The 27,526-nt window shown below is 37.6% G+C and overlaps 1 long non-coding RNA gene across 1 annotated transcript; it reads right to left on the bottom strand.

Annotated features, from left to right (window-relative positions):
• Positions 1–979: 979 nt before the first annotated feature.
• Positions 980–26,770, bottom strand: LOC143856075 (uncharacterized). The gene is made up of 3 exons (XR_013238095.1): positions 26,367–26,770; positions 6,135–6,296; positions 980–1,274 (listed from the first exon to the last, which is right to left on the bottom strand). It is a non-coding gene; the product is annotated as an uncharacterized LOC143856075 (long non-coding RNA).
• Between the last annotated feature and the right edge of the window lie 756 nt (positions 26,771–27,526).

Below are 27,526 nucleotides of genomic sequence, written 5' to 3'. Positions count from 1 at the left end.
TGTTGAAGTGTACCTACGAATTTGTAAGCCCATATAGTCCAGTGTATTTAAAAAAATATAGTGGCTGAGACCATGAGATTTTATATCTTGTAACTTGTAAGCCCCCATTTTAAAAAAAAACAAATACTGTCGCTTAGACCATAGGATGATCCAAAAACAAATAGTCCATTTGATTAGTTATTTCACAATCTCTTCTTTTTAATTCTGTAAATTCAACTTTTTAATATGGTGTAAGCCCTTATAGTCCCTCATTTTTTAAAAAGTACTACGGAGTACGGACCACATCATAGGATGATCAAAACCGTCCATCTAATGGAACACAACTTAAACAGGTTGTTCCCCAAAAATCATTTCCGTAGGATCAACCCAACCCTCTGATCTATAGAGGTTTCCATCATATGCATTTACTTTATAGATCGGAAGGTTGGAATCATCCAATGGAAAATTGTAGGGGATCAACCTATTTAACTTGTGTTGCATAACTTGAATCACATGAACGGTTGGATCATCCTATAGTGCGGTCCGGGCAATAATTTTTGGAAAATAAGGGACTATAAGGGCTTGCACCATATAATAATAAAATTACACTGTAATGAAAAAAGATTATCATAAACTAAAATAAAACACTTAGCCCTCTAAAAGATTTCTATGTGGAGCTTCGAAGAGATCCACGCTTTGCCAAAATTTCGAAAAACAAATTGGTTTTCAACAACTCACAGTAGGTTGCAAGAGACCAAGAGTAAAGAATAAATACATAAAATATATAATGCCTTCCGCCCTTCCCATCCTACTTCATTTATAGGGAAAAGAACTAAAGACTACATATGATATGGCTGCCTCATTTAAAAAATTTGATTCCCTCATGCCTCTGCAAAAGTGATGGACTGATGGTACATTAGTGGGCATAAGGAGACAAAAGACTTTCACATGCAATTAAATCATGACATTGAATCATTGATTCCCTGCCATGTGGCATGTGCCATACTGCCATCACATATTTACAAATCACAATTTCACATGCTTTGCAGTCTTGCACACAAGGGGACAAAATATTTCACAACCAAGGCATCTTATGTGTAATCATGGACTTGAGTGGGCATCATTTTTACCTCAACCATGCATGTGTACATGCTTAGACAGTATTGTGATCATCCATCGCTCAAGCCACATGGAAATTTTGTATTGATGAGAGAATGATCGCTGTAAGATCGAAATGTACAAGGCCGCAAGATGGATTGGGACTGTATCCATGTGGCACTCGCTACTTCAACTGGCTGTAAAACGTGATTGTAAGACTCTTTCTATATACCGGAATGATTACTGCATTTAAAAGTGTATTAGCTTGAAAATTAAGAATGCCACCTCAAAACTAGAATCTCGGTCACATATAGGCATGGCAAGTGCCAATCTAGGGGCGGCACATGGATCGGTAATCATCTCATTACCAAACTAACATGCACGTCATCATAAAAACCCTTCAAGGCATTTTCCCAACTTGCACAAGCAACGCATTTTCCCAACTTGCACAAAAGTTGGGAAAATAAAATCTGGAAATTTCATGGCAATTCGGAAATTTCGTCCAAATTTTGGAATTTTCGTACAAATTTCAGAAATTTCGGTCCGAAATTCACGAAATTTCGATGAAATTTTGTAAGCACCCTAGGTCCACATGGGGTACCAAAATTTCGGTCCTAAATTTCTGAAATTTTGGATTTCGGTCGAAATTTTAAACCATGGTTGTAGGGCATGACAGAGAAAATGGTTAAACCGATGAGTGATTTGAATACTTGGGCTTCATTTGTAACTTTTGGAGCAGATAAGTATCTACCTGAGCAAAGATATGCTCAGATCTATGACCTAACCTTTCAAGTTCACAAGTTGTATCATGTAGGAGATCTCTTGACAATAAGCAAACAAGTCTCTTCCAGAGCATGAATATGCTTTGAACTATAATATAACTTTTAGAGTTCATTTGTTGCTTGCCCTTAGAGATTCTCATATGAAAGTGAAAGCTCCCTCTGATTATGTGCATCTAATATAAATGTTAGAGTTCAAGCACATAGGCCTTTGATTCAATTATTCACCTTTAACCATTTTGAGTTGCTCCATTCAAATGAAGATTTCATTTTGAATAAGAATGGATGATTATTAGACTTTAGGATACCAAATGAAATGAATACAGTCTAATAAACACATGGATAAGAGAATGTAACCAATGAAGTACTGGAACACATCAATGGCAACCAAAAGAACATGTATATATAAATATGAACCATAAAGCTCAATATACATGAACAAAATGGAAGATTAATACTACATTTCTTTTATCACTTCAAAAAATGATAAAAGTGGTATTTGGAAATCTCTCGAAAGAAGTAAAACTAAACTTCTTTTCTTCTATCAGGAACTCTTCTACTGATGAATGTTTAGAAGAGCTTAGATCAATGCTTGACCTTTTCTTCCATGTAAGGGTGGCATCTTCAAAAGTTCTTCCCAGATTTGAGAGATTGGGTACTTGTTTTAACTCTTCTCCTTCAACAAAAGGTCATCCTTGAGAGGATGAGCATGAAGAACATATGCCAGCTTCTAAACATGAATCTTCAATTTCCTTAGTCTCTGTTCATTCATCACTGTGGAAGAATGTAGAGATAGACATAAGAAAATTGAGTACATCTACCACAATGGAAGGAGACAAGTATCATAGACAAGCTGCAAAAGACATATGATTTGAGTGGAGTTCTCGAACCTAGAATCTTGGAAGAGATGATGGGACATGATAAACTCAAGAATATTTTTAAATCATCCCTCTTCCAAAAAATTGTCATTGACCTTTGATAATTCTTATAATGTAAGGCCTGACAATATACAATGGCTTAGATATAAATGTAAAAAGCACAGCCATTGGAACTTATCATGATAAATTATTTTCATTCAAAAATACATGAAAAGAGATTACTTCATAGACAATGAGATGATCATCTCAAGCACTGTCCAATGAAGAAGAGTTTTAGAGATTTTTTAAACTCTAGAACAAGGTACTTATCATTGATAAAGATAGATTCATTTAAGTCTATCTGTAAGCCCAAGGGTTCCCCATGGGTTCACTCAATCTCCTTGTTTTGATGATTAACAAATGCAAATTGATTAGTCGTTTATGGACTGATCATTTGCCTTGAGTGTTGTGCTTTACACAGGTCCTACACAAGTCAAATCATTACTAGCACACACCTTGTTGGCCTATGCTTGAAGATGAACCAACTAAGGGACAAATGAGCTAGAGCATACTTGGACAAATCACACCTTGGAGGATCTACTAATGAGAAGCTCAACAATCATCTCAAAGCATTGAACATATAGAGAAGATCATAAAGGCCAAAGCTGGAAGATCAAGAACCAATGCAAAGGATAAAGGAGCTTGTACTACAACTTGAAGATGTCAAGCATGGAAGCTCAATCATAGAAGATCCCAACTCAAGAGAAGAGTTCAAGAGAGTGATAGAAAGGGTAGAATGTATTCCTATCTCTCTTCCATTTTCTCTTGTTAAGGCACATTGTTTAAACCCTTAAACTAGTAAAAAATAATATTTTCCAAAGAGACTACAACACACCCTTAGAGCCTAATTGGATTAGTGAATGACCATGTGGTGTTCCATCATTATGGGACCCTCATGACATTCTAATCTTCATTGAAAATGAGTTCCAAAAGCCCAAAAGTAATTAGCAACAAAAATAAGAAAAATCTATTGATTCATAGGCTTCTCGGAGCTCCGAGCTCGGAACTCCGAGAGTTCCCTCGAACTACCAGAAATGTTCCAAGGAGTATAAATTATACTCTTGACATTTTCTCGGAACTCCAAGAAATGGTCCAGTAGTAAATTTTTATACTCTGGCCGTTTTCTCGGAACTCCGATAAATGTTCTCGGAACTCCGATAAATGTTCTCGGAACTCCGAGAGCACTACGAACTCAAAAAAATATAGTCGTTGGAGGCCCAATAGCTAGTTGATTGTTTGACCCGAAAATAACCGTTTTACCTCTAAAACGGTCATATTGAGTTGGGACACCATATATACCCATCTAATGGGTCTAAAACACTTGATGAATATTGTCCAACTTCAACAAACCCTAGAAAATCATTTGTGAACCATTTTTCGGTATATTTCTCTTACCAACCAAACTCATTGTACCTTGATTTGAGAAAATCATTTGAGATTGGCTTAGGCTTAAACTTTTTTATCTTTGAGAGTATTTTAGGAGCTTCATTGTGCATTGTAGCCTACTTAGAGGCAAAGCTTTTATCTTCTTCTTACTTTGTATCGGTGGTGAGGGCATCTGTTTTTAGTTCCCTTGGAGAAGCGCTTAGAACTCGGCGTAGTAGGAGAGTCTTTATAAAGGTGGAAGGGCATCCTCATTTAATTCCCTTGGAGTGTAAAAGCCTCGGAGCTGGGCGTCGTGGAGGTCTCAATAGTGAAAATCCTCAAGTACGACCTTGAGTAGAGTGGAGTAGGCCGTTGGCCGAACCACTATAAATCTTTGTGTCACTTGTGTTGGTATTTCTCTATCTCTCTCTCCCTCTCACTCTCTTATTTATTTGTGCTTGCATTTGGAATTGAGTGAGTAGTTAGCATTTTGGTTTTGATTGAATATTTGTACCTTGCTAACTAGGCTATAAATCACCTAATTAAGTTTGCTAATCAACAAGGGTTTTTGAACTAAATTAATTTGTAATATTGTTTAAAGTTCAAATATTTCAAACTTAATTAAACAAAGGATAAGTCTTGGGTGAAATTTTAGGAAAAGTTTTTAAAAAGTAAAAGTTTTATAAACATCCTATTCACCCCCCTCTAGGTTGCAAAACTAAGTTACTACTTGGATTTCAGTTGGTATCGAAGCTTGGGCTCTTGATTAAGACCCTAGCCGGTTAAGAGTTAAAAGATCAATTTTTTTTTTGCAACTCAAAGATGGGATCTAAACTACCAATTTTAGATCGTTCGGATTATGGATCATGGTTGATCCATATGAATACATATTTAAAAGGTCTAGATAAAGATATGGTAAAGATAATTGAAAATTGATTTGTTTTAAACGCTAAATCTAAAGGATTAAATGAATATAATAAAAAATTATCTTTGCTAAATATTAAAGCCCTAATTGCAATATGTTGTGCATTACCACCTAACATTTATGAAAAAATATCCTCTTGGAAAAATACTAAAAATATTTTGGACTCTATTGAAAGTCTTCAAAATCAAAACATGTGCTTATTGAAATTCCATTTTTAATTGATTTTACACTTTTGGGTCAGATTGATGACATCACACTAACAAAAATAGCAAATTAATTCCAAATCCAACCAAACTTTTACTAGACCATTCTCGGACACATAGAAAATTATGAGAAAACATTTAGACATTATTTCAATAATTATCTATTTTTAACAGATATATTCATGTTCTGGTCAGAGCAATTATAAATCAATACAAAATATTAAAATATGCCCAAAATTTCCGAGAAATTCACAGTATGATTCTGACGGGTCATTTCATTTTGTTACAAAATTTCAGCTTTTAAGGAGGTCATTTAATGATATGTCCTTCATATATATGAAAATCAATGATTTTATCAAAACAATTCCAGTAAAAATAATAAATAAAGTCCAAATCTTTTGAAACTTTTTGTATGATATTTAAACATTAAAAATCTATTGCAGACCAAGTTTCAATCAGTTTCGAATTGTTTTGTTATACGAACAATTTTTAGAACCACGAAAATTCTATTTCCGGTATTTTTTGAACGAATTTTTGAGCCGCCAAGACAAATGAAATCTACTGGAAATTTTAGATTTTTGGTGCTATTTTAACCACATTAAATCTCAGAAAACATAGCTTCACCAAAAATCCTTGGTTTTAAAACACTCACTTTGTAAAAGCAATTCAAAAGCCAATAGATATTCCAATCGGTCAGACGCTCAATTTTCTCATATAACGATTTTCTTTTTTTTACCAAAATAGATAATCAAATAAACTGACCCATCAAAATCATGCATGGTAACTTTTACGAAAATCATGAAGAAAACAAAGAAGAAATGGCCCTAAGCATGCTTTTCTACTTTTGATCTTACAAAGATTAACCTACCGTTGATCGCGCTCCTTGTCTCTAGGATGCGTAAATCCGAGGTATACGCTTTGTCGCACCCTTTTATATGCTCTAAAAAAACCTTTGGTGAAGTTGCGAACCGAAGCTATGTATGAAGACCCGCAGAAAGATGGCTGACTTGGCACAATGAAGAGATAACACCTGCAAGAGAGAATGAGTGAATCTCTTTTTCCTTTATCCACCAAATAATAGAGAAGGTTGCACTTATGAGAGGATTCAAGATGAGAGAATGAGAGAGAGAGAGAGAGAGAGTTGGAGGATTCGAAAGAGAGAGATGGTAATCTTTTTCTTTTCTTTCTCTTGGTATTTTATGGGGGAAGCAATTTTTTTCTTTTTTTTTATCCCATGGCAAAACGTAGTCATAGAAGATGTATTGTTATTCTTTCCCCCTCCACCACATAGAACATTTCCTATATAATCATCGGAATAGCAACATGGATCTCCCTATTGGGATGTTCTCCCACCGTCAAGTCATAGATGTCCAAAAACAAGGCCATCTTGCATGCCCCATATTTAGCAGCAAAAGATCTGCACTTACCCTGGATTGCCCTAATTGATGAATTTCTTCCTTTTGCAAAATTGCCTATTACTCTTCTTGGTAATGATGGATTCTAACTAATTTTAGCATCCTTCCAATTAGTAGCAGACACCTCTCCATATTAGTCTTTTTTCGCATCCCTGAGTTACCTTACATTCTCACAACTCTTTAGGCAACAACAGACACCTCTCCATATTAACTTGATGGGCCCCATTCAAACATGGCTGAATTATAATCCCCGAAAAATGGTAACCCGCACCGTCTTTGGCTTAATAAAAATCAAATTTTTAATGATAGGCCCCACTTCTCTAATGAACGAATTCTATTTGGAATTAAATTCAAAATTTAATATAATGGGCCCATTCCGAAAAACAAACTTCACTTTTGAAAGAACATGGCAGCCCCTACTTAAAACTTCGCAATTTTAGTGATAGTGGGCCCGAATTTTGCAGAAAATGACTTCCGAATATTAGTGGGTCCTACTTGATACCGAATTCCTTAGAAGTCTTTATTAACAATAGAAACTTGGAAATTAAGAGTAGTAATTTCAGCCAAAAGATGAAAGCAACTTTCTACTTTTGAAACCAAAATATACATAGATGAAATTTAAAGGTGTTTCCATGCATGCATGCACGTGGAACAAAATTTCTTTCCTTTTCACCGACCATGCAAATTTTATTGTATTTTCCCTTATTAGTTCAACTCCAACTTGGTCAATACTTCATGCCCATCGCTTACTATTTAAGGAGAATATGAATAAGATAAATTAAGAACGAGCTAGTGGACCCCACTAAGGACCAAAATTTATCCTTTTTCTATTGATAATAGCACTCCTTACCCCTCTTGATTTCGGCAACTTTATAGAAACAGCATGTGTAGTCGAACATATGGGATCCACATGGTTGATTCCAAAATCACACAACTTAATATTGGCACCACCCTTTATATCTACACCACTTCTTATTGGATAATCTATATCATCCAATTAGTTGCACTCCAAATATCAACATTTTTTTGGGTGATTCTCAAATCCTATTTACCAAACCCCTAATGTGAAGCAAATCCGATTCTTCCAGTCACTAGCGGGCCCAATTTCCTTCTTGGACCAAAGTTCAAAACTCCATGCGATCTGAACCGTTCATTTAATGGGGTAATTTGAACCACTCAAATGATGGGTCACAATGGGAATGGGTGGCTCACTTAAAACGGCCTTAATGTCACTGTACTACCTTCACCATAGACTATCTAAAATTGCACATTTGATTGGGCCACAATGTAAATTGGTGTATCCCATAAATCATATTAGTGGGATGATCCAAACCGTTCATTTGGTGGACCATAATATAAATTGGGTGCACCCATTCCTAAATCAGTCCAATGAGATAATCCAAACGATCCAATTGATGGGCTTTGATGTAAATTGACGGTGCCCGCCAAACCATTAACATAGGTTGATGCGAAGCACTCTACTAATGAGCCGCCACCTTAATCTTGAATTACAACAATAATGGGCCCAAGCAAGATTGGCCGAAATACACTATTCCCGCCATGAAAATCGATTTTGCTCATTAAATCCAAATAAGTTTAAAAGTTCATGTTTTCATGAAAAACAATGTAGGGCACACTTGCTTGATCCATATCTAATTAAAGTATTCAATGCGGGCCCACCGAATGGGTCCAAATTCTCTCTTCTTTAGATTCTTATGAATAACCCTTCTCCACTCTTGGCATAAAAAATGCAAAAAATGGCGGAAACGACCGAAAAGATTTGAAAAAAATGTAAGAGATGGACCCAAAAATGGAAAACACTGAAAAACCAATAGGAAAATACTAACTTCTTTGTTGATTAAAGCGGAGCAAAATGAGGGTGTCTACAGATGCCCCTCTTTGGTAGAGATGACGTAGTCATTGAATATCAAAGCAAAAGTGACAACACCATTTTGCGCAGCGTTTCACCAACAACGGACTCCCTAGATAAAATGCAACCTAAATACGAATGCATGCAACCTAACATAATGCAACATCCTAAATGAAGTCCTAGAATTGAACATTTATAAAAAATCATTTACTCTAAATACCATGACTTGGTGGTCCAGAATAATGGAGAAATGAATCCAATCTGATTGCAAAAATCGTGCAATCCAGAACAAAAGATAATTATGAAGCGGCGCCATTTTCGAACGGGCAATGAAGGAATGTGATACCATTTTCAAACGGATTTTCAGAGGGAAAGGAATACCGTTTTTGAACGGTTTCAAAGGAAATGAGACGCCATTTTCAAATGGTCTTAGAGAGAATAACAGATGACTTTCGAAAGATTTTTAAAGAAAATGAAGCATCACGGGCTCAGATAAAATGTGATACCATATTTGTGTGGGTTCAAAGGACATGAGATATCATTTCGAATGGATTCAAAAAGAATGAGACCTCGTATTTGTACGGGTTCGAAGGGCTAAGAGACCGTATTTGTACGGACTCAATAAGAATGAGACACCGTAGTTGTACGGGCCTAAAGGGAATGAGATATTATTTTTGAATGGATTCTGAAGAGAAGGGACAAAGATCGTTCTCAAACGGTTTTTAGAAGAAAATGAGACACCGTTCACAAGCGGGCTCAAGGAGGATAAGAGATCATTCACAAATGGACTCGGGAAATGAGACACCGTTCACAAACGGGCTCAAGGAGGACATGAGACCATTCACAAATGAACTCAGAAAATGAGACACCGTTTACAAACGGGCTCAAGGAGGATATGAGACCATTCACAAATGGACTCAGAAAATGAGGCACTGTTCACAGACGGGCTCAAAGAGGATAAAAGACCATTCACAAATGGACTCAGAAAATGAGACACCGTTAACAAACGGGCTCAAAGATGATAAGAGACCATTCACAAATGGACTCGAAGAATGAGACACCGTTCACAAACGGGCTCATAGAGGATAAGAGACCATTCACAAATGGACTCGAGAAATGAGACACCGCTCATAAACGGGCTCAAAGAGGATAAGAGACCATTCACAAATGGACTCGAAAATTGATATACTGTTCACAAACGGGCGGGTAGAAGATAAGAGACCATTTCCAAATGGACTCGAAAAATGAGACACCGTTCCCAAACGGGCTCGAAGATAAGAGACCATTCCCAAATGGATTCAAAAAATGTGATACCGTTCCCAAACGGGCTCAAAGAAGATAAGAAACTATTCCCAAATGGATTCAAAAAATGAGGCACCGTTCCCAAACGGGTTAGAAGAAGATAAGAGACCATTCCCTAATGGACTCGAAAACTGAGACACTGTTCCCAAACGGGCTCAAAGAAACGAGATAGCTTCGATTGATGAATTCAACAACGAAGAATTTAGAGATTTTTCATGAATTTGAATTTGACGTAAGATTGGATTTGATGAATTTTAGATTTTTTGAACTCAATGAAATCGGGGATATTATAGATCGTGCCCGATAAAGATATTGGAAACTAAGACTTTGTCGAATGATGAGACGACAAACCTTATGAACGAAGAACCATTACTAACGAAAATGGATTAGGAACACTTTCATGAAACTTCAACAAGATTTTTCGCAAAGAGACTGTTAGTCTTATCTTCTGGGGATTTTGATAACTGAAACCTTGATCTAAATACTTGAAATTGGTAATCTAGAACAACGGCTCTCTTGGATACTAACTTGGAAAAGTGGGATTTGCCTCTTGACAGGTGTTTAGATATACATTTCTTGACCATGATAGTATTTAACTAACTGGAAGGAAATTCTGAATTTTAATGGTTCACCTTTCTGAGAAATTGGCTCAACCACCATTGCATCTGAGGTTCTTCCAAGCTTAAGGTGCCTTCCTAGGGTATGATCTTCTTACTAGAACTGGGCTTTCTGATGTTTCTACTTCTGAATTCTTCTGAGTTGATCTTCTTTGAAATGAAGCTGTTTGACTAGATTCTCGAGCTCTTTCAGGTACGAAAGGAGCCGACGAGGCCGAGTCTCCTTCACCGAGACAATTGCATCATTTGGACATAAGGACAACGATTGACTCTTTCTAAAGAGAAAACTTAGATAAAAGGCACTACTCAAAGGATTGAGGAGCTCTGAAGGAGTGAACTTAGAATAACAAAGATTGACTGACTATACTGACAAATAGAGTGATGCTTCTGACTTAGTTAATATTTTGTTTGGTAAGTCTATCCTTTCGAAGAATAGTTTCTCAATTGGTAAGCACTTGACTTTTTCCTTAAAACAGTAATGCCTCAAGGATTTAATTACGACTCCTAAGATGCTTAGCTTCAATGCCTCCAGTTTTGAGGATGACACTTGAATTTGCCTAAACGTCTGTTGATCTTCAGTCTTGATACCGGCTGTAGTATTCTTATAATGATTCTATTACCGTGACCAAGTCACCTCTTCGGGGTTTTTAACTTAGTGGACCGTGTTAGCTTTAACTTTTGCCTGAACCACCTTTCTAGGTTTTCGATCCAGCAGGATATCCCCTCAGCTTTTGCCTAAGCCACCCTTTCGGATTTTCCACTTAGCAGGGGAATGATCTTAAATTTTGCCTAGACTGCCCTTTCAGGTTTTCAGTCTAGCAGATCTTCAAACTCCGTTCTTTTTTTTTCTTTTTCACTTTTTGTGTTTCGGGACCTAGATAATTAATTCTGAACACCGAAAGGACTTTATAGGTAGGATAGGGCTTTTCAAAGAATGGCTTAAGATTCAACAAAGATTTCGACCGAACCTGTGAACAGGTTGCCTACGTATCCCAGGGTAGGAATCAGGTCGTGCGTAGGTCAGGGCGAATGCCCCTAGTTTGAAGATAAATTGTTTGAAGGTTAATTGATTTTTCTTTTTTTTTCTTTCTGGAATGATTGACTTCTCTTTTTTTGGAACTTGTCCCTCTTTTTTTTTGAACGATTAAATTTATTTTCTTTTTTTGAATCGACCGAACTCTGTTTAACCGAGCTGCCTACGTACCCCAGTGTAGGGATCAGGTCTCGCGTAGTTCGGGGCGAATGCCCCTAGTTTGATGGGTTTTCAAGAAAATTTCATTTAGGCTCGAAGGGTTTGCAAACCGGTATTCTTTTGACGCTGGGTTATGATTTTGAGATTTATTCGGCCAAAGGAGGCCTTCCAATGTTCAGATTAGGAATCGATCTAGGTTACTAGAGTCCCTCTGGTACTGATTATTTATTTATTATTTATTTTTCTTTTCACGGAGTTTGACTGCATTTCCCGGTAAGAGATAATGATTCTTCTTCCTTCTGGATATTGATAAGTAATTTGACTTTGAGAGTGCATACTGATTTTTGGACATCATTTCATCCTTGAATCGGTGACCCTTGATATTTTGATGATCGCTCTGAGATGATTGCTCTTGCACTTTTCATATTGAATTTGATGGCTTTACATTGTCACTGGTGAAACCTGTGACCGGGGCCATTGACTGGAGATATGGAAGTTGTTTCAAATCCATGCCCCTTGTATAACATGTGATATTCACTTCATTCTTTCTTGAACCTTCTATCTGGGTCTTTCTCCTAGCATTAATAGTAGCGTTTATTGGACCATCTCTTTATCCTCGAAATGGGTTTATCAATTCCTCACATTCTTCAGAGGGTAATGTATTTTCAATCAGCATTCACTGAATCAAAGTTTCAGTGCCAGTGTTTACCACTTCAATTTCATCTTTGAAAGACTGGGATTGGCGCTCCTCCTCTTGTTCAAGTAATTGTTGTGACTCAAGTGGAGTTTTGTCAATTTTGTCCTCATTTGAGGAGGGAGTCTTACTTTAAGATCAGAAGCATACTTAAGAAACAGACACAAATGAACTATTGGGACTGAAATTTTATTTAAAGAAAAAGCTATTACATCTGATGACCTATCCTGAACATGCACAGGATTTACAACTCTAAATAAAAGAAAAGCAAAGGATAACTTGCCTGGACTAGGCATTGACCTTGAACTGTAAGACCGGACTCAACAATTGTATTGACCATGATGACTGACTCAACATAAAATAGTAAATGACTAAAACTTTAACTGCTGCAACTGTCTAGCTTTGGAGGCTCGGCGAAGGCTGGTTCACATTAGGATAGCAGCTATTAGAACATCTTCACTGTCTGTATCTTCTTCAAAAGGATCAAAATTTGGGTCTCCTATGGTTATAGCATTGACAACAGCAGCAGGGTTTGCATGACCAGGTCATAGGTTATTGATAGCATTGGGTCTTGGCTCGAACACAAGGCCTTTATTGTCGAGCAACCTCTGGATTTTGAATTTTAGGGCAATGCAATCATCAATGAGATGGCCGGAATTTCTATGGTATTCGCAGTGTTGATCTGCTCGCCAATTTGCTGGCAAAGGATTGGAAGGAGCCCTAATGTCGGGTAGGGTTATGCGACCTGAGGCTAGACACTCCTTGAGTATCTCAGATGGTGGAAGAGGGAGAGGGATAAATTCTGTCTGGGCCTGTGGTCGAGGTGCGGCAGCAGGTTGGGTGTAGTCCATCACCATGGGGTTCTGAGGTTTTGGAGGCTGAGGCTTGGAGCGGGAAAGGTTATTAATTTCAGCTGATGGAGGCTTCCTGAATTCTCTGGTATTCGGGTTACTTCGGTTGAATACACCTTGAGCCATAGCCTCCTCTATTTGGGTGCCTGCCACGATGAAATGTTTGAAATTCAGATAATACTGGAGTTGGGGGGAAATATTCTTCATAATTATTTGGACCTGCTCTTCCTCAGAAGGGCGCTCCATCATTTGCACTGCTAGTCTCCTCCATCTTTTCACAAAGGTTAGAAAAGATTCATTCGAGTCTTGCTTGGTTCTCTCCAAATCTTTTCTAGTGATTTCTGTCCCATCATCGGATTTGAACTGCTTAATGAATTGTTCACCAATGTCCTTCCATGTCTTATAACGGGTCTTGTCTAGGACCATGAACCATCTCCTAGCAACTTTAGTAAGTGAAACAGGGAACAGTTGAGCCATCTGCTCAGGAGATAAGCCTTGAGGCTGACACATGATGGTAAACATCTGTAAATGGGTGATTGGACAACCCACACCATCATATTTATCAAAATCCGGCATTTGAAAATTGGCAGGGAGACGGATTTCTGGAAACAGTGCAAGATCACTTGGGTTGAAACTACCCTGGTCTTGAAGCTGGATGTCTTGAACTTTCCTGGTAAGACTTTCTAATTTTTCCATAACTGTCTTATCATCCGTGGACTGAGAAGGCTTACTGCGATCCTCGCTGTACTGTTCTTTTTCTAAGCTTTCTTCGGTTTTATCAGGGATAGGGATGAACACTGGCTGGGCAGGTGCTGCTAAAGTTGTTGTATGGTGCATAGGCCTTTTATCTTTGGAAGACGACGGCCCCAACTTCTCAGAAAGTTGTGCCTTGGTAACTCGGTTCTCCTCTTTGAGCTCCTGAAGTTGCTGGAGAATTAAGGTGAGAGTATCAGTAACAGCAACGGGTGGAGGATTATCTTGGTTTTCTGCCCTTGGCGAGGATGAGGGTGAGAAAGAAGCAGCTGACGGGGTCCTCAGAGAAGGTGGTGGAGAGACAGATTTCCTCTCCAACCGTGAAGAAATCCGAACCAAAGGAGTAGTAGGCTTAGCTATGGTGTTACTGCCCTGAAATATTTGAAAGACATATTTTAAAATCACAGAAGGAAGCAGACAATGATACATACATAGACCAGGATAATGAGAGAGAAAGATGAACTTTATTGATCAATCTTTAAAGCTTGAGTATATGATTCACTTTATTAAATCACAGATAAACTGACAGGACTAAAAAGACTAAACATTCTTTCTAGACTTTTTCTTCAGACAATAATCTTCCTCAACTGACTCCTTTAAAGGTTTGATGATTTTGACATCCCAAGCAGATGAAACGGCTCTGACGATCTTGGGCTTAAGATCCTCAGGCGAATAAAAATGATGAAGGGGAGGCACAATAGATTGCTCCCTTCCATACTGACGTAGAATCCTGTCAGGAACATAAAAGGAAGTCTTTTTTAGACCAAGAAGGCGAACGTAGTTAGCTTCTCCAGTGTTGAAGACAGCTTCTTGGATTCCAGGAATTTGCCAACAAATCTAATCTTGTTGGCGAAAACTTAACCAATCAACCCAATCGCTTTTATGATCGAAGGAAACATCATGACGCCACTCGCAAAAGGTATACAATGTATGATCAAAGTGGACAGGAGCTGCAATTTTTAGCTTGTGGCACAACCACACCTGGAGTAATGCAGGACATCCTGAGAAGGACCCATTGAAAGAGCGAACATAACGACCTGGATCTGAGCTAGCACGAAGGCGAGCCATATCATCTAACCCATTGAAGGTTTCTGCAAGTATAGTAGGAATTTGATTGGCACCATAATCCATTTGATCAACGAGATCCAAAAGAATAGCTGACGCAAAGCGAGAAGGCTGGACAGTGATGAACCTAGCAAAGGAGCAGAATCTCAGAGCTCGATGTCGGGCCTTTTGAATATCAACAGCGCCAATGTGTCCAATAGGAGGGTAAGTGTCGATAAGCTGTTGCATGGACACTTTTTGGCCTTTTATGAAAGAGTCCATGGATTCATCTGGATTATTCATTAAGCGAAGGAATAAAGGACGATAATCCGGCACACAAGATGGCTTCACCAGAGGGCCATCCACAGGATATTCCAACAAGGCACACTATTCTTCAAAAGTGGGACACATTTCTTGGTTGCCAAATCGGAAGACAGGATGATCGGGATCCCAACACTCTGATGCGGCATAGAGTAATCCCCAATCAAGCTTAATGGTTGCTATGTAGCCAAAGACATTTTTCTCTTGCTCACTTATGGCATAGATGTGTGATTCCTTTAATGTACCACGGATCCAATTGAGAATTTTACGAGTAGACATGGTGCCTGTAAGCCAAGAGAAGGGATACAGGAAGGATCAAGATTACATACACATGAGATTTGGACAAGTTCCTGCCAGTTTAAAGAAAGTATGAAGACATGATCGATCGTGTGAATGAAGAATGAAAGGCATACGATCAAAAGATTAGATGAGATCGCATAGGATTGCTTTCAATGGATAGATCAAGAATGACTAATCCTATGAGATCTTAGGAAAGATGGGATTTATATCCTAACCCCAAAGGAAAAGTTTGTTAATCTTTTTACATTTTGACAAGGGTTACCTGAAGGCATCAATCCTAATCCTAATCTAAAGGAGTGGAGAGAGGATCTCGACTCATGACTTTGTTTGTCTACCTAAGAACCGATCGTAGCCATTGGAAGATGGACTACGGCCTAATCTAGACACAAATGGGTAGGATATCCTAAACTAGGCTCATACACGTGATGCACGTGTGTTCGTATACTGCATGCATGTGTGGGGTAATCTAGGGGTAAGGCGAAGAGTTCCCTTAGCGCGAATCCGTGCTCAATATACTGTACCAGTGTCCGGCGTATCAGTACGTGAACAAGAGATCTGTTTACGCACCATAAAGGTACTAAGCTAAGAGTGGAATGCTTCTCTAGCACAGAGGCACCAAGTGATGAAATCCCAGTCAACCATGCTAGAAAACACTCCGGGTTCCTAAAATAGGACGTATGTGCATGTGAGATGCTAGGGTTTAGATGCAAGTGATGTAAGTGTGTGCAATAAGTTTGCGCAATCTATGATGCCTTCAGGTTTTGTTAGATTAAATTTGAGTAAAATGTGATGAGAAAATAAAACATACAAACTAATCTAACAAGTATAAGATATAAGATAGAGTGTTTTATGAGCCAGTTAAATTAAATTCAAATGAGTTATCCTTTGAAGTTTTAATGAAGTTAGGTGATCCCCAGCAGAGTCGCCAAACTGTGGGACCTGATCCCGCGAGAGGGGTGAGGCGCGAGCCGCCACGCTCTCTCTTGGTCTCTCGTACCCACGCGAATGGCATGTGATTTTTATTATTTATTTTAATTACCCAACCAAGCAGACAGCAACCAAGCAATAGGGTGCAAACAAACATGCAATCCAGTACCTATAAGGGCAGGGGTAAGCCGCCGAGCCTAGCAAGGTGTGATTTAATTCATCTTTTCCATGAACTTGGGATCACTAAGGCAATCCGAATTCCACACAAAAGATAGTAACAGAGTCGCCACCTAGATGAGGAATCTAGGACCCATAATTGACCAGAAATTTAGACTCGTTACCTGGTTACGAGAATGGAAGGTATGGGGAGTTATCACCATATGCACCATTCCTGCCCGATAATCGGTCTTCAATTCCAAAAGTTAACTCTTTTGAATTTCTTTTAAATAGCTCATCTAACTCTACATTAATGTGCGAACTATGTGACATGCATCCTAAGATCTAATTTCAATGTAATTCCTAAATGTGTATCTTGATTTCTTAATTTGTTTGAATTCAATCTAAGTGAAAGTTCTTCTAAAATACTAATTTGAGGAAAATCCTACATATTTTAATTAAGAATATATAAGAAAAATAATATACAAAACCCCACCATTTGTGTGTGGGGCCGACTCGTGATTGATATGCCATCAAGCATCCAAGCTGCCTACGTACCCAATCCTCACTGGGATCAGAGTCGACGTAGTTCGGTGCACCTAAGCTAGGCTACTTATGCCTAACTCATCTAGGACACCTCTCTAGACTGGATTGACTGTTTCAACAGTTTTAAAAGAAGTTATTTAATTCAAGTTGAAGATTTTATTATCCTAGGACTTCATCTAAGATGCTATATGATCCTATTTAAGTGCAAGTTGTCCCTTAGACTAATGCAGGTTAACCTACATCTTAGGTAACTAGGCTTGTCCTAGGAAAAAATTAGGTGAGTAGTGTAACTAGATCTATGACTCAATTGCTAATAATAGCAATCGGTCGTGATGAGGCTGAACTCCCTAACTCTAGGACTCCCTAAAACCTAGGACACGACATGACGCAAGTGTTCCTAAATGGGGTTCTAATGGTTGTTACGATGGAAACCGCAATCCAACGGTTCCGAAGACTTGAGATAAATTGATTTAATTTCTTGAAATTAATGATTTTAAGATTTCAAGGATCTTCGATTCCTAAACATCTAAGGAATACCAAAGGCTCTATGGTTCGCAAGCTTCGGCCTTGAATCGCTACCACGGAAGGGAATCGTGCTCTCAACCCTTGTATAATTTTAGCAAGTAAGTTATAGTATCTTATTGCCTGGCATATTTCTTAGGATTTTCGTGGACAGTGGACCTCGGAGCCAATAACATACTATAATTTACACACTCTAATAATGCTGGATTGATCGTAATTAGTATACGATTATAGTTACGATCTCGGCATCTAAATTATCCTAGCATGGCCATTTTACAAAGGAAATCTAAGACTCCTAAGATTTCTGTTTCAGATAAGTTAGTGATTGAATACAATATGAAAAGTTAGAATTCTCTGAAAATTTTTAAGGTGCTTTGAATTAGTTTGGATTTTTAAATGAATTTATCACAATTGGATCAGATTAATGATTTTTCAAAGAAGCCTATAGCTAATTAAGTTATCTGTTCCAGAAACTTTAGAATATGATGTTTTCTTGAAAAATATATTCCGTTTTAATTCTTCATGATTTTAAAGATTGAAATTCCATTTTTAATTGATTTTACACTTTTGGGTAGATTGATGACATCACACTAACAAATATAGCAAATTAATTCCAAATCCAACCAAACTTTTACTAGACCATTCTCGGACAAATAGAAAATTATGAGAAAACATTCAGACATTGTTTCAATAATTATCTATTTTTAACAGATATATTCATGTTCTGGTCAGAGCAATTATAAATCAATAAAAAATATTAAAATATGCCCAAAATTTTCGAGAAATTCACAGTATGATTCTGAGGGTCAGTTCATTTTGTTACCAAATTTCAGCTTTTAAGGAGTTCATTTAATGATATGTCCTTCATATATATGACAATCAATGATTTTATCAAAACAATTCCAGTAAAAATAATAAATAAACTCCAAATCTTTTGAAACTTTTTTTTATGATATTTAAACATTAAAAATCTACTGCAGACCAAATTTCAATCAGTTTCGAATTGTTTTGTTATACGAACGATTTTTAGAACCACGAAAATCCTATTTCCAGTATTTTTTGAACGAATTTTTGAGCCGCCAAGACAAATGAAATCTACCGAAATTTTTAGATTTTTGGTGCTATTTTAACCACATTAAATCTCAGAAAACATAGCTTCACGAAAAATCCTTGGTTTTAAAACACTCACTTTGTAAAAACAATTCAAAAGCCACTAGATATTTCAATCGGTCAGACGCCCAATTTTCTCATATAACGATTCTCTTTTTTTTACCAAAATAGATAATCAAATAAACTGACCCATCAAAATCATGCATGGTAACTTTTACGAAAATCATGAAGAAAACAAAGAAGAAATGGCCCTAAGTATGCTTTTATACTTTTGATCTTACAAAGATGAAGGAACCTACCGTTGATCGCGCTCCTTGTCTCTAGGGTGCGTAAATCTGAGGTATACGCTTTGTCGCACCCTTTTATATGCTCTAAAAAAAACCTTTGATGAAGTTGCGACCCGAAGCTATGTACGAAGACCCGCAGAAAGATGGCTGACTTGGCACAATGAAGAGATAACACCTCCAAGAGAGAATGAGTGAATCTCTTTTTCCTTTATCCACCAAATAATAGAGAAGGTTGCACTTATGAGAGGATTCAAGATGAGAGAATGAGAGAGAGAGAGAGTTGGAGGATTCGAAAGAGAGAGATGCTAATCTTTTTATTTTCTTTCTCTGCATTGTTAAGAATAAGATAGATGAAAAAGTGCAATTCATAGGTTCTAGAGACAATAACATTTACACTATTAGGCTAGATGATCTTAGACTCCAAAATGTAACTTGTCTTAATGCTATTAGTGAAGATTCTTGATTATGGCATAGGAGGTTGGGTCATGCCGGAATGGATCTCATTTCAACCCTCTCCTCTAAAGACATTGTTAGAGGGTTGCTTAAGTTCAAGTACACCAAAGATCACATTTGTAGAACTTGTCAATTAGGCAAACAATTGAAGAGCTCATTTGCCCCTAAAAATATGATCTCAACCACTTACCCCTTGCAACTACTTCATATGGATCTTTTTGGATCAATGAAGACAAGTAGCCTAGGTGGAAAGAGGTACGTGTTTGTTGTGGTGGATGACTACTCACGATTTACATCGGTCATATTTTTAGCACATAAAGATGAAACCTATGAAAATTTTCTTAAGTTGTGTAATCAAGTCCAAAATGAGAAAGGTATTACCATATCTTACATTAGGAGTGACCATGGAACATAATTTGAAAATATACACTTTGACACTTATTATAATGAACATGACATCAAACACAACTTTTCGGCACCTAGGACACCTCAACAAAATGGGGTTGTAGAAAGAAAGAACCGAACCCTCTAAGAAATGGCTAAAACCATGTTACATGAGAATGATCTTCCTAGATACTTTTATGTGGAGGCGGTTAGCACCGCTTGCTATATCATAAATAGGGTATATATGAGGCCAATTTCTAAGAAAACACTTTATGAGCTTTGGAAAAACTTGAAACCAAATATAAGCTACTTTAGAGTGTTTGGTTGTAGATGCTACATCTTGAACATCAAAGATAACTTACACAAATTTGATAAGAAGTCGGATGATGGCATATTCTTAGGGTATTCTACACATAGCAAGGCATATAGCGTATTTAATAGAAGAACCCTAGTTGTAGAGGAATCCATGCATGTTACATTTGATGAGAGAGAGCCAACACCTCAAGAAATGCCACATGATGAGGATGAACCTATTGAACACCTCTTACCTAAGACAAATGCTCCTCCCCATGCATCTACAAATAATACATTACCTAGTGAGAAAGTTGAGAGTGTAGATGATGACTCATTACCTATGGGATAGGAGAATATTGGTAGATCACCCTGAATCCCAAATCTTAGGTGATGCCACATCGCCGGTAAGAACTAGATCATATTATCGAAGTGTGAGTAACAACTTGACGTTCCTATCCGAATTAAATCCTAAGTCCATCAAGGAAGCTGAAAAAGATGAATATTGGGTGATGACTATGCAAGAAGAGTTGAGTCAATTCGAAAGGATCAAGGTATGGAGGCTAGTGCCTAGGCCTAGTGATCATCCAGTCATTGGCACAAGATGGGTGTATAGAAACAAAATGGATGAAAATGGAATTATCACTAGAAATAAAGCTAGGCTTGTAGCCCAAGGGTACAATCAGTAGGAAGGAATAGACTATGATGAGACATTTGCTCATATTGCCCGTATGAAAGCTATTAGGATACTCTTGGCATATGCATCTCATAAATGATTTAAATTATATCAAATGGATGCCAAAAGTGCCTTCCTAAATGGCTATATCCAAGAGGAAGTGTATGTTGCGCAACCTCCAGGTTTTGAAGACTACAAACATCCAAATCATGTCTTCAAGCTTGATAAGGCTTTATATGGGTTGAAGCAAGCTCCTAGAGCTTGGTATGTGAGGCTTTGCACCTTCCTAGTAGAAAAAGGTTTTGAGATGGGAAAGGTGGATAAAATATTATTTATCAAAAGAAAAAATCAAGATATCCTCCTTGTCCAGATTTATATGGATGATACCATCTGTGGCTCGACTAATCAAAAAATGTGTGATGAATTTGCAACTCTAATGAAAAATGAATTTGAAATGAGCATGATGGCTGAGTTAACCTACTTCTTAGGACTCCAAATCAAACAATACCAAAATGTGATATTTATAAATCAAGAAAAATATACAAATGAGTTATTAAAGAAGTATGGTATGGATAGCAACAAGACATCAAGAATTCCCATGAGTACAACTGCTAAGTTAGAAAAGGATGAATTTCGCAAATCTGTGGACCAAAAGATGTATAGGGGTATGATAGGTAGCCTACTCTATTTGACAGCCAGCAGACCAGACATTATGTTTACTGTCTGTCTCTGTGCTCGATTTCAATCGAATCAAAAGGAGTCTCACCTATCTGCAGTCAAGAAGATCTTCAAGTACTTAAGAGGAACCCAAAGTCTAGGACTATGGTATGAAAGATCTACTGCCTTCACTCTCATTGGATATTCAGATGCAGACTTTGCTGGATGTAGAGTGAATAGGAAAAGCACTAGTGGAACTTGTCAATTCTTGGGCAAATCACTTGTTTCATGGTTTAGCAAGAAACAAAATTCAGTAATTCTATCCACAACAGAAGCAGAATATGTGGCAGCTGGAGCTTGCTGTGCACAAGTCCTATGGATGAAAAGTACATTGATGGACTATGGAATTAAATTGGAAAATATTCCCATCCAATGTGACAATACTAGTGCTATAAACTTGACAAAGAACCTCATACAACACTCTAGAACCAAACATATTGAGATTAGGCACCACTTCATTAGAGATCACTCACAAAAAGGGGACATTTGCTTAAAATATATCATAACTGAGGAACAATTGGCTGATATCTTTACGAAACCCCTTAGTGATGATAGAATATGTTATATCCGAAGTGCCTTGAACATTTGGAGTGCGGATCAAGTCAAAGAAATTGCCAAATAAATACTTTGTGCCTTTCACCAGCTTATCTATATAGTATATATATATCATCCCTGTTTGGTAGTATCTGCATGAATGAGATGTCAAATATTAATCTTAAAAATCACTCAATTGGTACTCTTAGCCTTCTTAGTTCTCTAAGATGGAGAGGTACCTTCACCTTAATTAAAATACCTAACAATTTGACAGTATGTCAACATCTCGATCATGAACAGGTATATGTGCATTACTTGGCTACATATTTTATACCATAAGCATTGATTTAGGGGGAGTACTTAACTCAATCATCTTAGTTTGCCTCATTTGAAAGTTTAAGGGGGAGTTTTATAACTAATCAACATGAAGTACTTCTCGAATATCACTTTGTTCATGTATGCGCTTAAAACTTGATTAAGTTAGCCCTTTTTGTCGATGACAAAAGGGGGAGAAGTTTGCAAATTGATTATCTATTCACTTGCCTATATGCACTATATGCTTTTACTTGTTATCGTTTATCATTGTGCATACATTGAGGGGGAGTTCCTGCATTCACTTGCCTATTATGTCACTCCACACTCACCTCATATTCAATTTTGTTTGTCATCATAAAAAAGGGGGAGATTGTTAGCCCAACGGTCTACTCTCCTATCTTGTTTTGATGATTCTAAACATAATTGATTATGTTCTTGAATACTAATCAATTTGCCTTGAAGTATTCTGATAAGGTAGGATGATCATAGAAGGAACCATCACATCACTTGGTCATGCTTGAAGATGTACCACACAAGAGTCAAAGGAGCTAGAGACCACATGAGACAACTCACCTTGAAAGAACAATCAATGTGGAGCTCACCTCAACACACTCAAGCAATGTAAGCACACCATAGAAGATCTATGAAGACCAAGACCAAAGAGGAGCGTAACCACATTTAGACTTGTTGTACATCCTCTCTCTTTGATTTCTAAGTCAAGGCAAAATCTTTCAAATGTATTTTTCAAAACTAACCACACTCCCCGTATTAAAATTAATTGGTTAAGTGAATGGTTATGTGGTGGACCAACATGTTGAGACCCTCATAACATTCCAAATTATCATAAGATTTGAGTTCCAAAAGCCCAAAGTCAAATAGCAACAAAAACAGAAAAAGTCTGCTGATTTTAGGCTTCTCGGAACTCCGAGATTTTTCTCGGAGCTCCGAGCTCGGAACTCTGAGAAATGGTCCAGTAGTATTTTCCTAACTTCTGGCTATTCTCTCAGAACTCCGAGAATGTTTCTCGGAACTCCGAGAATGTTTCTCAGAACTCCGAGAAATGGTCCAGTAGTATTTTCCTAACTTCTGGCCATTCTCTCGGAACTCTGAGAATTTCTCGGAGCTCTGAGAATGGTTCTCGGAACTCCGAGAACGTCGCGACAGCACAGAAAAGAGCCGTTGGGTTTAAAATTAAAAATTGATTTTTGGTCTCTTTTAATACTCACACCCCGAAATGGTCATATCTTTTCAAAGGGCTATAAATACTCATTCAAGAGGATTATCTACCACTCTTGAACAATTGGAAAAACATCCTTAAGCATTCAAAGAACTTGCAAATCCCTTTTAGCTTGAGATATTATTTTTCTTCTCCACAAAACTTGCCTTGCACTTGCAAATCATTTGAGCTTGGATTTCGGGCTTTCATTTGCAACCTATTGTGAAGAGCACTCATAGGGACTTCATTGTGCATCAAGCTTTCAAGAGAAGCCAAGCAATCTTTATCTTCTATTCATTGTAAAGGAGGCTAGGGCATCCTATTTTTAATACCCTAAGGAGTAACGCTTAAAACTCGGCGTAGAAGGAGAGTCGGTGTAAAGGTGTAAAGGGCATCCTCATTTAATACCCCTTGGGAGTGTAATCGCCTCGGAGCCGGGCATCGTGTAGGTCTCACATAGTGAAAATCCTTGAGGACGATCTCAAGAAGAGTGGAGTAGGGCTTTGCTCGAACCACTATACATCGGTGTGTTCCTTCCTTGTCTTGCACTTTCATTTTTGTTTGGTTTGTCATTTCCTTTTTACTTGATATTATTTGAACTAACCAAAATCTAATAAAGAGAAGAAAAAAACAAATTAGGTTTAATACTTGAATTTAAAATGGTATAAATTTTTTATAAAACCAATTCACCTCCATCTTGGTTCTATAGACCCTTTATTTCAAAATCTAATTTAAATTTGAAACCCAACATTTTATTTAATTTATTTATAAAGAAAGCAAGAGGTAAATAATCATGCAAACCATAAAAACGATGTATGCAAAGAAGAAGATAAAAGAATTGGATCAGATGAGCCACAAAATAATATATTTGAGAGAGTAAGCAATGAAATAGTATATAAAAAAGGGACAAAAAAGGAAAGAAAAAGGATGGGGCTGACCTTGGAGGCTACCCAAGCTGCCTACGTACCCCAACCGCTAGGGATCAAGCCGCTCGTAGTTTGACGTCATAAGGCGCCTAAACTATATGCTTAAATGCCTAACTTATAGGTCTGGGGCTGGGACTGGTGATTGCTGACTATGTGTGCTTAAGGGTTCCATTTAGGATCTCTATATGGAACTAATGAAATGACCTAACCTTCTAGGTGCAACTAGGCTTGACCTAGAGGATTTAAGGATTCGAAAGCGACCTAAAGCTAAGGCTGAACTAGCCTAATGACTAAGGGTTCCTAAGAGATTTAGAATCCAAAGCTCTCAAGAATTTTGAGTTCTTTCAGGGTTTATTGAATTTTTTAGAGTTTCTTTAAGCTTTTAGTTATCTTGAGGCCTTTAGTGTGTGCGGTGTCTTTTATGTTGCTTGATTAGAAGTTTTTAGTTTCACTTGTGAGTTTTAGTGGTCTTTTGGTTAATAACTTTTAACGGATTTAGATCAATGGTTTTAAAGCGGGTGAATTTTGGATTTGTGACTTTTAAATTTTGGATTGGAAAATGACATTAACATAACCATGTTTTGACAATTGGAGAAATTCGACAAAACCTTAACCGTTTAAAGATCTAACGAATACAACCCACTAAACGGTCATAACTTTTAACCGCTTAGCTAAATTTGACGTACAAATATGCATTGGAAAGATCTTTCAAAAAGCTATAACTTTCTAGTTTACCATTTTCAGTGAATCTATTGTTTAGATGCTCGAAATCTAGTCACAAGACAGGCAGCCAGCACTATGGCGGGAATGATATTGGCACTACCCCATTTTGCCTTATTACTTTTTGTCCATTAATGATTATTGAGCTGTGATTATTACTCTCTAATTGGCTGTTTGGGAGGGGATTTTGGATTCCAAGTGGGCTGTTGTTATCAAAATGGAATGGGGCTATGATTATCAAGATGGAATGGGGGCTAGAAAAATGGGTTCGTGAGATTGAGTGGGGTTGCAAAATTGAAATTGATTTTGCTTAAAAAAACTTCGAAAAACCCTTAGAGCTTAGAAGATCCAAAATCTCATCTAAAGGGTTCTACTTAGATTTCCTAACTTGGGTTTTCCTAGAAATTAGATCCAGAACATAAAAAAAATTATTAAAACAGAAAGAAAGCATGCCATCAAAAGAAGAGAATTTATATGATGGGTGGCCATGAAAACACGTGAAGTCTGAAAAAAGTAGGTACGGCCCACTTTTCTCGATGATCCAAACCGTTCATCTGTTTGGGCACAACTCAAATAGGTTGTGCCCCAAAAATCATTTCCATAGGATGATCCTAATCCTCCGATCTGTAGAAGATTCCATAAATGATATTTGGAAATCTACATTTTCAGATCAGTTCAGATCCGAGGGTTAGGATCATCCTATGTAAATGATTTTTGGGACACACCATATTTACGTTGTGCCCAAACAGATGAACGGTTTGGATCATCGAAAAAGTGGGCCGTACCTACTTTTTTCAGACTTCACGTGTTTTCACGGCCACCCATCATATAAATTCTCTCAAAAGAAAACTACAACATGAAAATTAAAAGAAATTATCACATGCAATTAGAAAAATCGAATAGACATACGTTGTTGACAAAAATAAATTAATCAAGCCTGATAGATGAAAATCAAACTAACCAAGTAAAGAAGTCGTAGAATATTTGGCCACCAAGAGATTTCTCCACCAATCTTTCCCCACAAAAAGAATTTCAGCAACAAAGATTCTTCTAACGGAGTTTCGCACAGAAAATCCCTCCTCCTAAGCTTCGATCACCAGGGGTTAGATGTCAAAACCTAATACTAAAAGTTTCGGCAATCAAAGATAAAAGAGAGACGAGATATGGGGTGAGTGAGAATGATGGCTGTTATGAAAAAAAAGGGGTGAGAGAGCTGCCATTATCAAACGTGAGAGAGAGGGCTGCAAATTTTAAAGGGAAGAAAGGGTAGTGATAAGAGGGCTGCTATCATCAAATTGACGTGAGAGTAATCATGAGAAGGCTGCCAGTTAAGATTTTAGACTGAGTAAGAGGTAGGGTGTTGACCTGTTGAATATCTGGATATGGGTACTATAGCTACGGTGAAAAGAGAGAGGCTTCGTTCTTAAAAAACAAAAAAAAAAGAAAAGAAAGAATCCTGAGGCTTGCTTTTAAAGGCGAGAATGTGGTTACCAAATCGGAAGGATTCTAAAAGTCACGACCGACTTGCTTTGTTAGCTTTTCATAGATTTTTTCCCCTTAGAATCCTTCTACAGCTGGGACTAAAACAAAGCACTTCAATGACCCTTGATCCTCTATCCCATGGTTGGATGAGAACCTTCTTCCAAAACAACACACTTTAAAGTGGCTGCAAATATTCCCTCTTTTAAAGTAACTTCTAATTTTGAGAATTAGAATTTGAACAAAAGGGAAATAAACCCGAAAGTTCTATTCCCGTTTACACCTCAAGTGGGTCTCACTAATGATATCACAAAAGTAACCGACCATGGATCTCCTACTCTTTTCGTATTAAGAATCCCATTAAAAGTAGACCTGGCAAATGGGTGGGCCGGGCCGGGTCAACCCGCGGGTGATGCGGGTGCGGGTCATACGGGTCGGGTTATCAAATGACCCGCATTTTTGCGGGTCAAAATTCTCGTGACCCGCGCGGTCCGCGGGTCACCCCCGGGCACCCGCAAATATGCCGCAAATATGGGATTGTAATCACTATTTTGATTTGACAGCATATAATTTTCCTGTAATTGTCATAACATTCTACAATTTATTTGTATTTTTTTGGTAATTTTACAATCTATCACCATT

This window comes from Tasmannia lanceolata, unplaced genomic scaffold (genome assembly GCF_043159265.1).
Source record: "Tasmannia lanceolata isolate RefF3 unplaced genomic scaffold, GAP_Taslan_0.1 ptg000023l, whole genome shotgun sequence".
Taxonomy (NCBI): domain Eukaryota; kingdom Viridiplantae; phylum Streptophyta; class Magnoliopsida; order Canellales; family Winteraceae; genus Tasmannia; species Tasmannia lanceolata.
The sequence above is the reverse complement of the archived record's forward strand: the minus strand, read 5'-3'. Positions and strand labels throughout refer to the sequence as shown.